The 15,313-nt window shown below is 38.5% G+C and overlaps 1 protein-coding gene across 1 annotated transcript in view; it reads left to right on the top strand.

The window, feature by feature from the left end:
* Positions 1–15,313, top strand: part of EIF3H (eukaryotic translation initiation factor 3 subunit H) — an 81,056-nt gene that overhangs the window by 48,588 nt on the left and 17,155 nt on the right. The window lies entirely within an intron of this gene.

Here is a 15,313-nt window from a genome sequence, read left to right as displayed (position 1 = left end):
TGATAATCATGAAAAGTTATTTGCAGAATTGTGACTGTTAAACTTGAACAGAAACTGAATTAATTTACTATGCAGAAAAGATCTCTTTTTTATGCTGTTGACCAGTCACTGTTGTATGGCAAAGGGCTTTGCCCACACAGCACAAGCTTTCTCACAGTGCTCTCCAACAAGCAAAGCTGTTACTCTCTGTCTTCCTACAGAAAGGACTTTTTTTTTTTGGCAGTCCACTTGAGTATATTCTTATGATAAAATATGGAGGAGGTGTTAGAAACACAAATTGCAGTTTTTGAGTAGGTGTTTGGAGACTTTGAGAACAGTATAAACATCACTTTCTTCTGAGGCAGAGAAAGTGTTTGATGAGGATTGCATATTTCCTGCTAGCTGTGGGTATTATGATTGTGTTGCATAAAAATAAACGAAACGGGGAATTTTAAAGTAATTATTTCAATTAAACAGAAGTTGAGCTTATTTTTACTGAATTATCACCTTTCCAGACCCTTCAGTTACTGCAGTTTGCCTCATAAAACTTCCTTATTCTGAGCTGCTTTCTGATATGTGTATATATCTGTGACATGTGTAAATGTTCATTTTTCAGTGAATTGCTTTAGAAAATAGCTTTCTTTGTAATATTTTGCAGAGAAAGGATATTCAGCAGTTTATCTAGATTTTATTCTGGCTGTAATATTATTTTTCAAGGCAATTTACTGTCATTGCCATTGATAGCAGTAACAATATCCCTCCATTTTCATGATTTAAATGCAATTTTAAACAGTGGAGCTCATGGTCAGTGTACTGAGATGCTTTAAAATTTTTTATAGTATATTTCTTTCTGCCTTTTTCCCTTATTTGTTGAGCAAAATGAATTCTCTAGGCCTCTCCTTTCAAGTTCTCTTGACATTGCAGTTCAGTGTTAGTCAGTCTTTGGCTTTGTTTCTTTTCTGTCCTCTGACAGTTCTATATTTTCATGTTTGCCTACCATACTGAACTGCAGTCCTAAATCTAAACGCAGTTTGCGAAACAAAATATTTTCGGACTGGTTTACCCGTGTTAATTTTTTTTGAAACAGTTTCTGTTAACATTTTTGACAGTCATTGAGGGTGAATAAAATAAATATAGTATGTGGCTGTTAACCAGAGATTTTGTACCTATTGTGAATAGTGTCTTGCTTGCATTTGAAAAAGCATTTAGGCTGAATCCTTTGGGAATTATATAGGGCTCTGCATAATTACTTTTAACGTTTTCAATAACCAACAAAAAGTTGAATGCATAAGGAAAATAACTGCTTTTGAAACAGAAAATATCCTCTTTGAACTTTCACAATATGGTTGGTTGTTTTTAAAAGCATGTCTTTTACTCAAACCCAACTTGGATTGCCATATTTTTTCTGTAGTGTGTAACTGAGCTTTTGTGATCTTGGCCCCTTTTTGTGACTTGGATTAGCGTTTTGTGTTCTGTTTATTTAATTTTTTCCCTTCTGTCTCTTAAAAGAGTTCAAACTTACGAAGGTCCAATCAGAGATTCATTGAATAGCTAAAGTTGAAAGGGATGTCCAGCAGTCTTTCTTTCAAGTTCCATGCTCAAAGCACAGTCAACTGTAGGGCAGGTTACTCAGGGTTTTGTTCGCTTGATGATCTCCAGAAATGAAGACTCCACAGATTCTTTTTGAGCAGTCCTATAGGCCTCATTATCATGGTATCTTTTATTTACAGTTTATTTGATCTGTATTCACAGAATCATGGAATGGCTTGGGTTAGAAGAGGGACCTCAAAGGTCATCAGGTTCCCCCCCTGCCATAGACAGGGTTGCCAGTGGCTAGGTCAAGTAACAGATCAGGTTGCTCAGAGCCCCATCGAACCTGGCCTTGAACACCTCCATGAACGGGCCGTTCACAACCTCTCTGGGCAACCTTGTTCCAGCACCTCAGCACTCTCAGTGAGTAATTTCCAGCTGGTGTCTAATCTAAATCTTACCTCTTTTACTTTAAAACCATTTCCCCTTTTCCTGCCACTACCTACCCATGTAAAAAGTTGATTTCCTCTTGCTTATAAACTCCCTTTAAATGTTGGAGGTTTGTAATGAAGTCTCCACGCAGCCTTCTCTTCACCAGATTGAATAAGCCCTGCTCTTTCAGCCTGTCTTCACAGGAAAGGTAGTCCAGGCCCTCTGATCATCTTCATGGCTCTCCTCTGGACATCTCCAAAAGTATTTTCTGTGTTGGGAGCCCTAGACCTGGATGCAGTACTCCAGATGGTGCCTCAAGAAGGCGGAGTAGAGAGGGGCAATCATCTCCTTTGGCCTGCTGGCCACCCCTCTTCTGATGCAGCCCAGGATGCTTTTGGTCTTCTAGGCTGCAGGCGCACATTGCTGGCTCATGTTAGGTTTTTCATCTGCCAGGACCCATAAGTCCTTCTCTGCAGAGCTACTCTCCAGGAGTTTTTCTCCTAGTCAGTATATGTATCTGGGATTACCCTGACCCTAGTGCAAAGCCTTGCACTTTGCTTTGTTGAACTTTGCATAGGCCCACCTTCTGTGTTTAGCAAGGTCCCTTTGGATGGTGTCCCTTCCTTCTGCTCTATCAACTGTACTACTCAGCTTGGTGTCATCAGCAAACTTGCTGATGGGCCACTTGATCCCATCGTCTGTGTCATTGGTGAAGATGTTGCCCCATCCATGGAGGTATTCAAGGCCAGGCCTGGTGGGTTCCTGGACAGTCTGATCTTGTGGTTGGCAACCCTGTCCGTGGCAGGATCTTTGGCACTAGATGATTTTTGAGGTCAGTTTCAACTCAAGTCATTATATAATTCTATATTAAAGAGTACCAGTCCCAAGACAGATTCCTGGTGACACTGCATGTCACCAGTCTCCACCTGAACGTAGAGCCATTGACCACAACCCTTTGGCTGTGACCTTTCAACCAATTCCTTATCCACCAAATAGTCTACCCTTCAAATCCATATCTCTCCAATGTAGAGATAAGGATGTGGTGGGGACAGTGTCAAAGGCCTTGCAGAAGTACAGGTAGATGACATGAAGTGCCTTCCCTTTGTCTACCAATGCATTACTCCATCATAGAAGGCCACTAGATTGGTCAGGCACGTGACCTTCCCCTCGATACTAATCTTGATATACTTTTTAAAAATCCAAATATAATTTAGGTTGTAAATATACTCCAGTTACAAAGACACTTGGCAGTCTGGAAAGTACAGATACCATTAGGTGATGCAATGATTTGTCTTTTCCTCAAACTAGGCTGTTTTGTCCTTTGGCTGCATTCAGAATAAATGGTGAATGCTGTCCCAAGAGCTTAACGTCTTCAGAAGAGAGACAGGATTTGAAAGAATTGATTTATTCTGTGCCCATTGGTGAGCCCATCAGCTGATCAGCAGTGGAACTGCAGCCTCCTGCCCCTGGCTCTGAAATTACCCTGTGCTTTTTGCCTTACTTGTTAAAGTACTGGTTGTTGTGGATCTGCCCTAATACTTCCCAACTTGAGTTTCCCGTGCACAAAACCTACTTTAAGTTTATAACTTCCTCCTTGGCACAGAGTACTTTTTCTGCCTGTTTAAACAGGGTGTGAGTCTAGTTTTTGGCTACTTTAAAAGAACAAGGCACACTTAGATATAAAAGTTGCAAGTGTTATGTTGCTGAAATATTAGTTTTGGCTTGCCGAATTCTGCCATATGATGTTGCAGACCCTAGAAAGGAGAGAAATTCATCCTAACTCTCTGTCTTATAGTTCAGTCTAAAAGCCAGGAGTTTCACTTGCTACGTAAAATACATTAAATATTCTTAAACTGTTGAGGATCTTTTTTTAATTATTAAGAAATTGTTGCATCTGATTATAGTCTATGGTCTCAAGTTGTCAGATGCCCACGGCTGCTTGTGAAGAGGCATGACTGCCTTTTACCTCAATTATCCAGCCACTCCTGTTTTTATTGTTCCTCTCACTCCCCTTTGGAAAAGACCTTTTGAAGCTTTTCTGCATGGTCTGTAACATTCTGAACTCATTGTTTGTTTGAGGGAGCATTGAAGACTTCACACCGACAATAGGATATTACTACTGTTAGCCTGGATGTTGGAACCTGCACTGAGTAATGTCACTGTTAGTGACATTCAGCGCATACCTTGCAGTGTTAAGCCTTCTAAATATTGCAATACCATGCTGGGAAACGGAGTTTTCTTGTAGTACTGAGTTACCTTGATCTAAATGTCCTAACTGTTGGTTTATTATCTGAGCAGCGCTATGAAACTGTGAGCTTTGTAATGCTGCAAATGAGCGCATGCAGTGAGCTTTCTGTCTTGTTTATTACTGGGCAATGGTCTTTTAATTACTTACTGTTGAACTTAGGTGTAGTAGTAATAGATTCATTTTTATGTCTTTATTTTTTATTATGTTTTTGTTTTTAATTTATGTCAAGGCATAAGGTATTTAGTAAATTACTTGCTTTACAACACCGTTTTTCCACATGTATAAAATATGACCATGGTGACATTAAACCAAGGTGAATAGCGTAAGTAATGCATGTCGAAGTACAGTTTTTTGTTTATTCTCTCCTTCTTCCTCTTTGTGCGTACACATGTGTATACACACAGGTGATAACGGTGAAGCAGCAAGTGGTGATGAGGAATCCAATTTCCTTGGGAAGAAAACGGGAGCTGTGACAGTTTACTATTCAGTGTCCAAGGCAAAATTAGAAGTCTGATAGAAAAATATGAGGTAACTTAGTGGTTTTGGAGAATGGTAATGCAGCAGCACAGTTGGGCTGGATCTGCTGTGGTCAGTTGAAATGTCAGTTAGTCATACCGGGTTTTACTTTCTCCACATCAGTGTGGAAAGCCTCTGAAGACTAAACAATGCTTGCTATAGAATCATAGAATCTTACCTAAGTACTTCAGTGGTTTTCATGTGTTAAATCAAGTGTTTTCTTGTAAAAAGGCACTGGGGAGCTGGAAAAATCTGGCTGTCTTGTTCTTGCGTCAAAATGGAGTCATTCTCAGGTGTCAGTGTTCCTTTCAAAATTCTGCCTGCTGGCTCTCCTTGGCACCCATAGGTTTGCTGATCCTGTGTTAGAACGTGCCATTGGAGTTGTTTAGAAATCTTCAGTGTTGTGCCTGATAATGTAAACTTCTTAAATGTTGAGTGCAATAAGACTGTTTCACTAGCTAAATGTTGCACGTGCTGCCTAATGAATAGCTATTGTGGTGGCATCTGTGTTGGAGTTAACATAAGAACATGGTTTCACCTGAAAAAGCAAAATAGGCTTCCTCAATTGGTTAGCTTCAAAATTCTTTAACATGTTGTTTTTTTAGTGCTTAGCTGTATGGGATGATACGTGTTAAAAAATTTGGATGCTGTCTGTTCTGGATGACATTTTTCTGGTTGGAATGTCCTATTACTCATCACTTAGGCTCTGCTGCAGCCATGGTCATTGAGTGGTGTTTTTTATCTCCACTTTGCTGCTAATGCTTTTGCCTGTTGTGCTGACATTTACATAATGTTGTTTGACTTTGGCAATCTGTGGAGGCTGATTTCTACAGACAAGAGGGATTGCCTCTGTCAGAACTTGATTTCACCTGCTGTTTTTTGGTACAGCCAGCAACTTCCAGAATCATTGTGCCGTGCCTGTTGGCAGGCAGGGCTTACTAAAAAAGGTAGATTTCATGAGATGTGAAAATGTCTTATTGTCTATCCAGAGCTACTTAGAAGACTTCCAGGCAAATTCCTTCACAATTTTTAGAATGCTCTCCAATACTCCAAAATGTTCATTTTTTCGAATCTCCCTAGATGTTAATCAGAGTCTTTCATTCTTCAGCCCACCTACAGTCAATTCCCTTCGTGTTGCTCCTAAAACCTATCTGAAGAGAGAATTGAGAGCAACTCTTGATAACCAATATGCTACAATAAAATACCAATGTAATGCGTATTCCTTATGAATATTTTACTATATTAAAAAAAAAAAGGCAGTTATTTCATACTCTCAGTTCTGGCTCTCATTAGGCATCAGCTAAGTCTGGATCCACAGCCTCCACATATGCAACACAAGAATTTCATTTCATTTATAGAAATACTTAGCTGGAGGAGTTGTTCTGTTAGCCTTTCAGAAACATGCATGTTAAGAGTTCTTGTGCATGGTGAAGCTTGGCATTTTTTTCCCCCTAGTTTTAAATAACTCTTTAAAATTAAGATTCATTCAACTACATCAACTACATCACCCACTATCAATGGGTAATTACCCATTATCTTCTGTGTAGTCACTGGGTCTGAAGCTTAAGTAGTGAACAAGCAGGTTAACAGTCCATCTCAGAGCTTTCTGTGTACAGGCTGAAGAAGAGTATTGTGGCAGGGATGGCAAGTGATTCATTTTATCTCATAGTGCATGGCCCCACATCTCGTAGAGGAGAGGTGTTTTTGTATCTTGTTTGGGTTCAGCTCATGGTGTGTGGATGACTGATACGCTGGTCATGGCTTCAGGACCTGCAGAGATGAGCACAGTAGGCAGTAGGGCAACTGGGATCCAAGCTAAGGTATCCTTAACTAGTGCTTTCACAGCTGAGTGGGATATCTTAGTCCTCTGCATCACGGACAACTGAATGGCCACATGCTGTATGGGATGTGTTACAAAGAGGTGTCAGTGTTGTAAGAGACCTACTGAAACATCCTTGTGACGCTGTTTATTGATGTATTACACAGAGTTCCCTGTTACTGCTTTAAATGAGGGGTGAGAGTTAAGTGCTGACTGTAAAGAAAGAAATGAATGCAGCATTTTACTACTGTTTAATTGGTGACTAAGAGCACCTGGGCTGTATAAAACCAGTAGGCTTTGTAAAATGAATGTGAAATTTGGGGTTGTGTGGGGTCCCTTCTTTCTTCCCGTACCTGTTAACTGTTTCTGGCCTGGCACCTGGTGGGTTCCTGTGCTGTGCCAATGGGCTCCCGGTGGAAGACGTTGTAAGCCTGAGGCAGCTTGTCTTTTCTTCCAAGTGTGCTTAACACATTTGAAAGCTAGATACTTGTGTAATTTTGATTCAAAAGACATGTGCTTAGGGGGTAGCAACCACATTCTTCCTATGCTTTGCCAGAAATTAGAACTTTTCTTGACTTATCCTCCCTGCCAAGTGTTTTAACAGTGTTATCCCTGCATTATGGGCTGATGGCGGTCGTGGAAAACAAATAGCTTGTGTAATTTCCAACTGAAGAAACAGTCTGTAGCAATGAATTTTCTTTTAATAAGTTGTGATTTACTGTAAGGACAACCCATGAAAATTATTTTGTGAGTGGGGTGTCTGCTTCAGTGTTTGGACCACATTTTGCGAGCTTGAAACGTGAAAACAGTGTGAGGGATTCTTCAAAACAAGATGCTTGGATATTTAATACCAAGCCATCAGAAAACCATTTGCTTCATTGTATCTGGTAAAATGAGAAGGGTGTTTTGGCTGTAAGCAAGCTGTTGGAGATGCTCCTTCTCCCTTGCTGTGCTTTTGCAATGCAAAAAATGGTACAAAATGGTACAAGTTAAACAAACTACCAAATTTTCAAAAACGCAAAATCTTTTTCTTTACAAAAAAGAAGTGGTGGAATTTGAAAGCCTCCAAATCTCTTAGGTGAAGTCACTATTGATTTTCTTACTGAAAAGTTCTTAACAAAATGAGACTTTCTTGTGATGTATATTGTATAACACTATGGATTTTCAAAATGCAGCAAATTGCTAAGTTGTTTCCACTACATTGTTCTGATTCTCCTCTCAAATTGTTGGATGTGAAAATCTGTTGTTGTTTTTTTTAAAGAAAATGACTGTGTAATTCACTAATCTTCAAACATTTCCAGTATTTTTACTAATAAATTAGTAAGAACTCAGAGCATTTTTGTGGACGAAAATTTTATAAATAAATATGTATTGGATCATATCCATTAAATCAGTTTGATGGTTATGCGGGGAAGGAATTAGATTCTCACCATACATTCTTGTCTTGCTGTGTACTTACTTTCTTTGTAACTCATTAGCACTAAGGTAGCTACATTGCTAATATTTTGTAAAGAGTAAACAAGAAAAAATAAATGACTGGTAGAGAATATTTTGGGAATTTGGTCTCTTAAAAGAATATAATTTTTTTAAAGGAGGTGATCAGTGGAATAGCAGATTACTGTATCCAACAACAAGACATGTTTTTGACCATGCTGGCTTCTTTTCACAGAATCATAGAATGGTCTGGGTTGAAAAGGACTTCAAATGTCATCTAGTTTCAACTACCCTGCCACAGGCAGGGTTGCCAACCACTAGACCAGGCTGCCCAGAGCCACGTCAAGCCTGGCATTGAATGCCTCCAGGGATGGGGCATCCACAACCTCTTGGGCAACCTGTTCCACCAGGTGTGTGTCACCATCCTCTGTGTGAAAAACTTCCACCTAATATCTAACGTAGATATTTTCATACTTTTCAATCATATTTTGCATTTTAGCACCTAGAATCATATTCACTGCACTAAAATTGTATATTTTAAGGCTTCAAGGTGCTGAAGCTGATGGGGAATGCGTTTCTGATAGAAAACATTTGATGCTTTCATTAGGAGTTTGATTTTTATTAGGAAATGAGATAACATCTTATTTTCCTTTTACAAGGAAAGCAAATATCGGGCTGTCCGGATGGCAGTTCTTACCATAATTTACTGCTTTCATGACAATGTAGCTGCTGATTGAAACTTTTTTTCTTGATGGAGATTTTAATCTTGTTTAAAATGCATCTCCTACCAGCGTACGAAAAATAATAGTACTAAACTATTAATATCTAAAATGCTGAGAATGTTTATCAACCTTGAAGAAAGAGATTGAGGATTAAGTGATGAGTCTTTGTTCAGTACTGTGAAGATGTAGTTTGTTGCATACATTTGTGCCCAGAAAACTATTCCAGATATATGGCAGAAAACCTTTAAAATATATTGCATTTGTTGTTTGACAGTTCTTACTTAGGGATAATTGTCAACAAAACAGTGGAATTTGCATTGCTTAATTTCATCTTTAGCTTCAAAATTTTAGTTTTGAGTGACATTCAGCATTAAAAATGATTTTAAAAGACCCATCTTCTAAGTTGTTTTAAGATAGTTGTAATATTTTGGGAAGTACTGTGTTGCTTTTATCCTTTGGAATACTGTTGCATGCTTCAAGAGACAATTTTGGAAGTCACCTTGACAGTCCTGCCCATTTCTTCTAGATTATTCATGAGTTTCCAATGCATTTGTTCAAAAATAATGTGAATTTCCATTATCTTCAGTTGTAGTTAATTGTGCGGTCAGTAAGATTTACTTAGCTTTTCAAAGGCTTATTTGAGTATTCACTTACGTTCTAATGAAACCATTCGATAGCTGGATGAGTTTGATTGCCTCCTTATTCAGTGGTTATATGCTGAGGCTGGAGTTCCATGTTTCCTGACAGCGAGCGCTGGGTGCGTGCCAGCACATGTGCAGGAAGTGGTGTGCTTCCATTCGCTGCTTTCCCATTGCCCTGTCACGCACACCGCCGTGCGTGGGGTAGATGTGGTACTGAGGGGACGTGGTTTAGTGGGCATGGTGGTTGGACTACGTCATCTTAGTGGTCTTTTCCAAGCTTAATGATCCTGATTGTAACTGGCATTAAAGGTGAAGCTGTTTGCTGAGCTTACTCAATTAGTAGTAGCAGTATTAAAAAGTTTTCCCTCTTTTGTTTTACCCCTTCTTAGTTATAAAGTTGAAGGCCTTTTGGCTTTAGAAATGTTAAGACACTATCAAGTCTTCCATTTCTGTAATAATCACCTTTTCAGAAGACAATTCACAGAGCATAAGTAACACAAATGGAGATGATTGCTACAGATTTTAATTTCAGTTTGTCCCATGATCTCTACTAAGAAAAAAAGAGCAGCCTTGGGAAAGCATGTGTTATAATAGCACACAATTTTTCCACCTGAGTTGCCGACTTATTAAAATGTAGCAGTTCCTTTAGAAAAACTTAATCCACTTTGGACATGCGTTTTCTGCCCCTACTTTTTTTCATCCCGGATTATGGCAAATAAAATGAAGTTCAATTCAGCCTTTTGACTCATTTTTGTTTTTGTGGTCTTTTGATTGACTATGACTCCTGGACTTTTGCCCGTTTTCAGGTGATTTTCTCCCAACCAGATATTCACAGGTCCCGGTCTGCTTAGCTTCCAAATTTAGAGGAGATCAGGTGCTTTCAGCCCACTATAGCAAAAATTCATAAAATGGAGTACTGTTTTGCAGCCGATTTGATATTTCAGAGGAGGAAATGAATATTACTGAGGAAGGCAATATTTACTTTTAATTTTTTTCTCCCTGAATAGGTGAATTGTTGAGTTACTCCACTTTGTGCGTTTGTCTTGGGAGAAGTTGGAAGTTGGATATAGATAAAAATCTGCAAATACATGCACATGTGTTGCAGTCTTAAGCTTAAAATATGTTTCAGTGGTATCTAAAGGCTGTAGTAACACACTGCTATCACTAGAATTAACTATTTTCTTGGTTTTCCTTGCCCATCCTTCATATTTTTAACCAGAATAAGTTGGTTGTGGTGGTAATTATGTTTGTATTTTCAAAATTTGAGTTATCAATAGATGCAGTCTTTTTGATTCATAGTCTTTTAGGCAATTGGGTTTGTATGTGTGGAGGGAAAAAAATGATCTGTTGTCTCCATAATTCTCTGAGCTTAATTAAATTAAATAAATCAATTTTCCTTCTTTTCAAATGCATACACTAGTTCCTTGAACTAGCATCTGCTAGCTTGTTTTAGTCATTGAAGATACTGTGTGATGCATACATGTGGTTTGGCAAAGTTTAATATGTATAGGAAAAACAGAATTTTTTTGTGCTGCTAAAAAGTACCATGTAGTGCATAGCACTTGTTTAGTATGCTTGCTGCCACAGGGTAGCACTTCAAAAGATACCAATTAATTGCCCTAAAAATATTGTGCGTTAGTAGTGGTGCTGTAAAAAGGATGTTTTGGCTGGTTTTCAATATAATTTGACCAGAATAACTAAAATTGGCTATGTCTGTGTTGTCAGTTAAATCCAGATATGTGTTAGAGCAGGAGCTGGTTACTGTGGCTTTTGATAGGCCCAAAGTCCAGCAAGAAAAAAATATTCATCCTCAGGTGGTCTGGGCAGTCCTTGGGGAAGCCTTGGGAGTGAGGGTGCCTCTAAATTGCTCTTGAAATTGCTTGATGTGCTCTCATGAAGAGACGCATATAATTTCTTCTCAAGTTTGTAACTGAAGGACGAATTTGCTGGATGCAAGGCAAGGCAAACACTTAATTGTGAAATCCAGGCTTATGCAAATGTTAGTGGTTGCTGGTTTCTTTGGTAGTGCCATGCCGTGAAGAGCAATGGATGAGCAAGAATGACAGACCAGTCCACAGCATTGGTACCAAGTTCTTCCACTTCACAGACATGTCCTTTGCCACTCTTCAAAGCGGACTTCTTAACATGTGGAAACCTTAACGAGTGTTTTGGAAACTGAGGCCCTATACATCTAAGGTACCATCAAAGGTATTGGTTCTGGGTCATCTTTGATCACTATTTCACATCATAACGTTTACCAGTAGTGCGAGTGTGGCCACCTTGACATACATCTCATCTGACAGTAACTATTTCAGAACTGACTTTTGGCAACATGTACATTGGCACGTGACCTCATAAGGGCTGGATTTTAATGAATTGTTTATAGAGAAAATAATATAATTTTGGAGTGTTGAATAGACTTGCATCATGTATGAGGCTGTTACAGGAACACTTGTTTCAAAAGAGTTTGGGAAATAAGCTGTTATTTCAAGCAGAATGTGAACTTGCCAATTGTTTGTGAACTCCGGTGTCTTAAGCTTGTTTGCATTTTAAAATAATCACAGGGAGTCTTTATTTTCTTTTTCAGTGTCTCAGTTGATTTGGCCTATTCTTAAATTAGGTTTTTGAATAGTAAAATTATTGACCCAGACTACTTTAAGATATTAAAGGAATGTGGCTGAGTTGCCCCTAATTTTAAATGGGTCACCACGTCGGTATTCTGTTCTTGGTACTGTATCTGATCTATTACATGAATTTGTCTATGTTATATCCTCTATGTTAACAACAAGGAAATATGTGTAAAATGTTAGATAGTTTATACTGTTGCTGCTGCTTTTTGGAAAAGAAGCAAATGTTGATGTTATTTAAGTATTTCCTTTAATCTTTTATGATAATTTTGTTAAAATTTAGTTTAAATAATGGAAGAAACATCCACCGAACAACTGCAATACTCTTTTCTGTTTCTATTTTCAGTTAATTTTCAGAATTTTGTTAGTACAGACAAGTATCACTCAGATTCAAACAAAGCACCCATACTGGACAGTTTTGCGCTTTTTTTTTTTTTTTTTTTTTTTTTGCTTTCAATTAATTATAATGCTTACTAGCTGCCTTCTCTTTTTTTCTTCCTTCCTGCTTCCCCATTAAATTTCTTTGCAAGCAAGTGAAAAACTAACTGTAATTTTAGAGGAAATATGTATTTCAACGATAGTGAAAAAGGTTGTCTGTTCAAAAAATCCATTCCTGCCAAGTGTTGAGGAGGTAGAGGTGCAATGGGTGCGTTTCTAATGCAAGAAGCATGAAGTGCAGACATGTCTGATAGCTTACCTCATCAGAAGTAAGGAAGCTTCTGAGCAAATAATTTGCTTAAAAATGCAAACTTTGCTGCATTCTGGTATGACTTGACCAATGCTTGGCCCTTTTCCTCACTCATTTAAGCTCTGGGCAATCTTAGACTTGGAGGGCACCCGCCTTTCCAAACCCTATGGTTCGAAACAGTGAACTCCTTGTCGAAGTGCTTGATTTTCCCAAGTCATAGCAGAGCGAGGACTGGATAGAAGAAAGCTCTTCCCTAGTTTGTACTTAACTTCTAGTTAAATACACGATACTTTGTAGAGTAGGCAAAAGATGTAAAGAAATGGCAGTAATGATATCAGCAGAAGCAACTTAGGGACTGTTACACATTTGTGCAAGCTGGCAGCTCTTGGAGCTATCTAGCTGCTAATACACGTTATAAAATATATATGTTTGGTTAAAAGAGTTTCCATTTCTCTCTGGTGGGAACTGCATCATGTTTTAATTTCTGCAGTTGTTTTCCCAAGGCAGAGATGTTAGCTATTGATGCTTTATTGGTTCTTTGAGATTTTTCCGCTATTGCCTTCATTATCATCTAACTGCTAACAGTCATGAGAGGAGGAACTGCTGACTTGAAATCTGGATGCTTTTCAGTGAGGCCTTTCTTCTACGTGATGTCTCTCACACTTCAGTTAGATGATGCTGTGTTTAAGACAAGAAGTCCTCGAACATAATTTTTGGGTTGCACTTACACTTATAAGAGCACGACATACTTTTATTCAGGCTTACAAAGATCTGGATGTTTTCCTTGGGTGTCACCTATCTTTAACATCTCCTTAAGATCTCTTAAAGGAGAAAATACTGGAATGGGTTTTACCATATGATTTCAGAGGAATCTGTGTAGAAAATACTTTTTTTCTATCGCTTCATGGCCGCTTCAACTTTGGCTATGTCTTCAATTTTAAGAAAATCGGCACTGCAATTAGCAGTGTAGATCAACAGTCTAAAAATCCTCCTCTATTTTCATTAAAAAAGAAATTTCCTCTTTCAACTGCTTTTGAAAATCTCTTTCTATTTTTTCTGTTTTATGACTTCATCTAGCTAGAGAGGATTTAACCGTAATTTCATGTCTTTGCAAGTCATGTCAAAAGCAAGTCTTACTTGCTTTCTACACAAGTTTTTTTAAAAACTTTCTTTAAACCAAAATAGCCCATTCCATCTACATTTTCCACATTTATTGAACGTATCATATGCTTTTTCTATTTAAAATTGTGTCATAGCAGCAGCCTTGCAATTTTTGGGAAAGAATTGTGTTCTGTATGTTTTAACTGTAAAAAGTAGGAGAAAAGGAAAAAAGCCAACCAAACCTTTAAATGTAAGGACTGTGCTTCTCTGACAAGCTAGATCTTGACTTTGTTTTTGTTAGAAGACTGGGAAATGTCTTGAGACGCTACCTGCTGAACAGCGGGGGCTGCTGAGTAAGGAGGATTCCTGAAGCTGTCCTGTATTTCTGGAAGTTATGCAATGAAAAGGGGATTCACGTTTATTTTATTTCAGTCCGGCGAGGGGAAAGGTGTTGGTAGCGACCGAAAAGGAGCTGTTAGATCGGTTGCAGTTAGCTGGCTGTCCTGGGAAGCAGTGACACCTTTAGATGTGCCGCGGTGCAGTGGCAGCCCCGTGGTGCGGCCTTTCTGCATAGGTGTGTGAGGCATTTCAGACTGAACCTGGATGGTTTTGCTGTGTTAGTGTGGGGTGCTAGCTTATCGTTGGTGTCCTGGCTGAAACGCAAATTGTAAGTCATTTATATCAAGGCATCATGAAATAGAATGCAGGCACCAACGTATGCTGATGGAAAAAGTCTGCAAGTGCTTATACAAACGTATGTAGATTGCTTAAGACATTGTAATTTAAAAGAGTTAGCAGACTGCAGAATTTAGTTTGTGCTTTGTGTGTGATAAGTTGGAAAATGTGTCCGTTCTTGAGAAATGTCTCCTCATATCTTTAAAGGATGTAATTGTTTTTTATTCTGGAAATGATATAAAGTGGGTTCAGAACACTTAGCACGTTCTATTCTCTAATTAATTTATGTGGCTTTCTTTTATAATGAATGTCATATTTTCATCTGTGCAAGGAGAGCCCATGGGGGAAAAAAAAAAAACCAACACAGAAATAAATGCATAGGATGGAGTTGTTTTTGTGAATTTGGAGCAGCAGATAAAACTGAAGGATTGTGTAGTGCTGTTGCATCTGATTGCCTATCGTTTGGCTGTGAGCACTGGCACACAGAAATCAGCCCCCTCATATACAGTCAGCAGGCAGTGTCTGTCTAGAAGGTCTGATAAGCAATAAGGTGTGTGGATCTGCTTGATCGGAGCGTGTTAAACATTGCTTAAACATTAAGCATTGCTTTTCCATCGTGGTAATCTGTCTAAATGAGGCATTTGGTAGAAACAGAATTTGTTCATGGACACAATAAGACATTACAGCTATGGGTTTAAAAAAATACGAATTAAAAAATCAACCTTTCTCTGCTAAGACAACAAGCTCTGTATGTATATTATGTATAATACTTCTCTATCCATCTTTATGTATATTGCATATACATATATAAAAGAAACACTGGTAAAAAGTTGAAGATAAATGCAATTAAATCTGACAACTGTAGCGGGTGCCTCAAACTATAATACTGAAAATGTAGTTC

Source organism: Phasianus colchicus, chromosome 3 (assembly GCF_987193195.1).
Source record: "Phasianus colchicus chromosome 3, bPhaCol1.hap1.1, whole genome shotgun sequence".
Taxonomy (NCBI): Eukaryota; Metazoa; Chordata; class Aves; order Galliformes; family Phasianidae; genus Phasianus; species Phasianus colchicus.
Note: the sequence above shows the minus strand (reverse complement) of the source record. Positions and strands in the feature narration are given on the sequence as shown.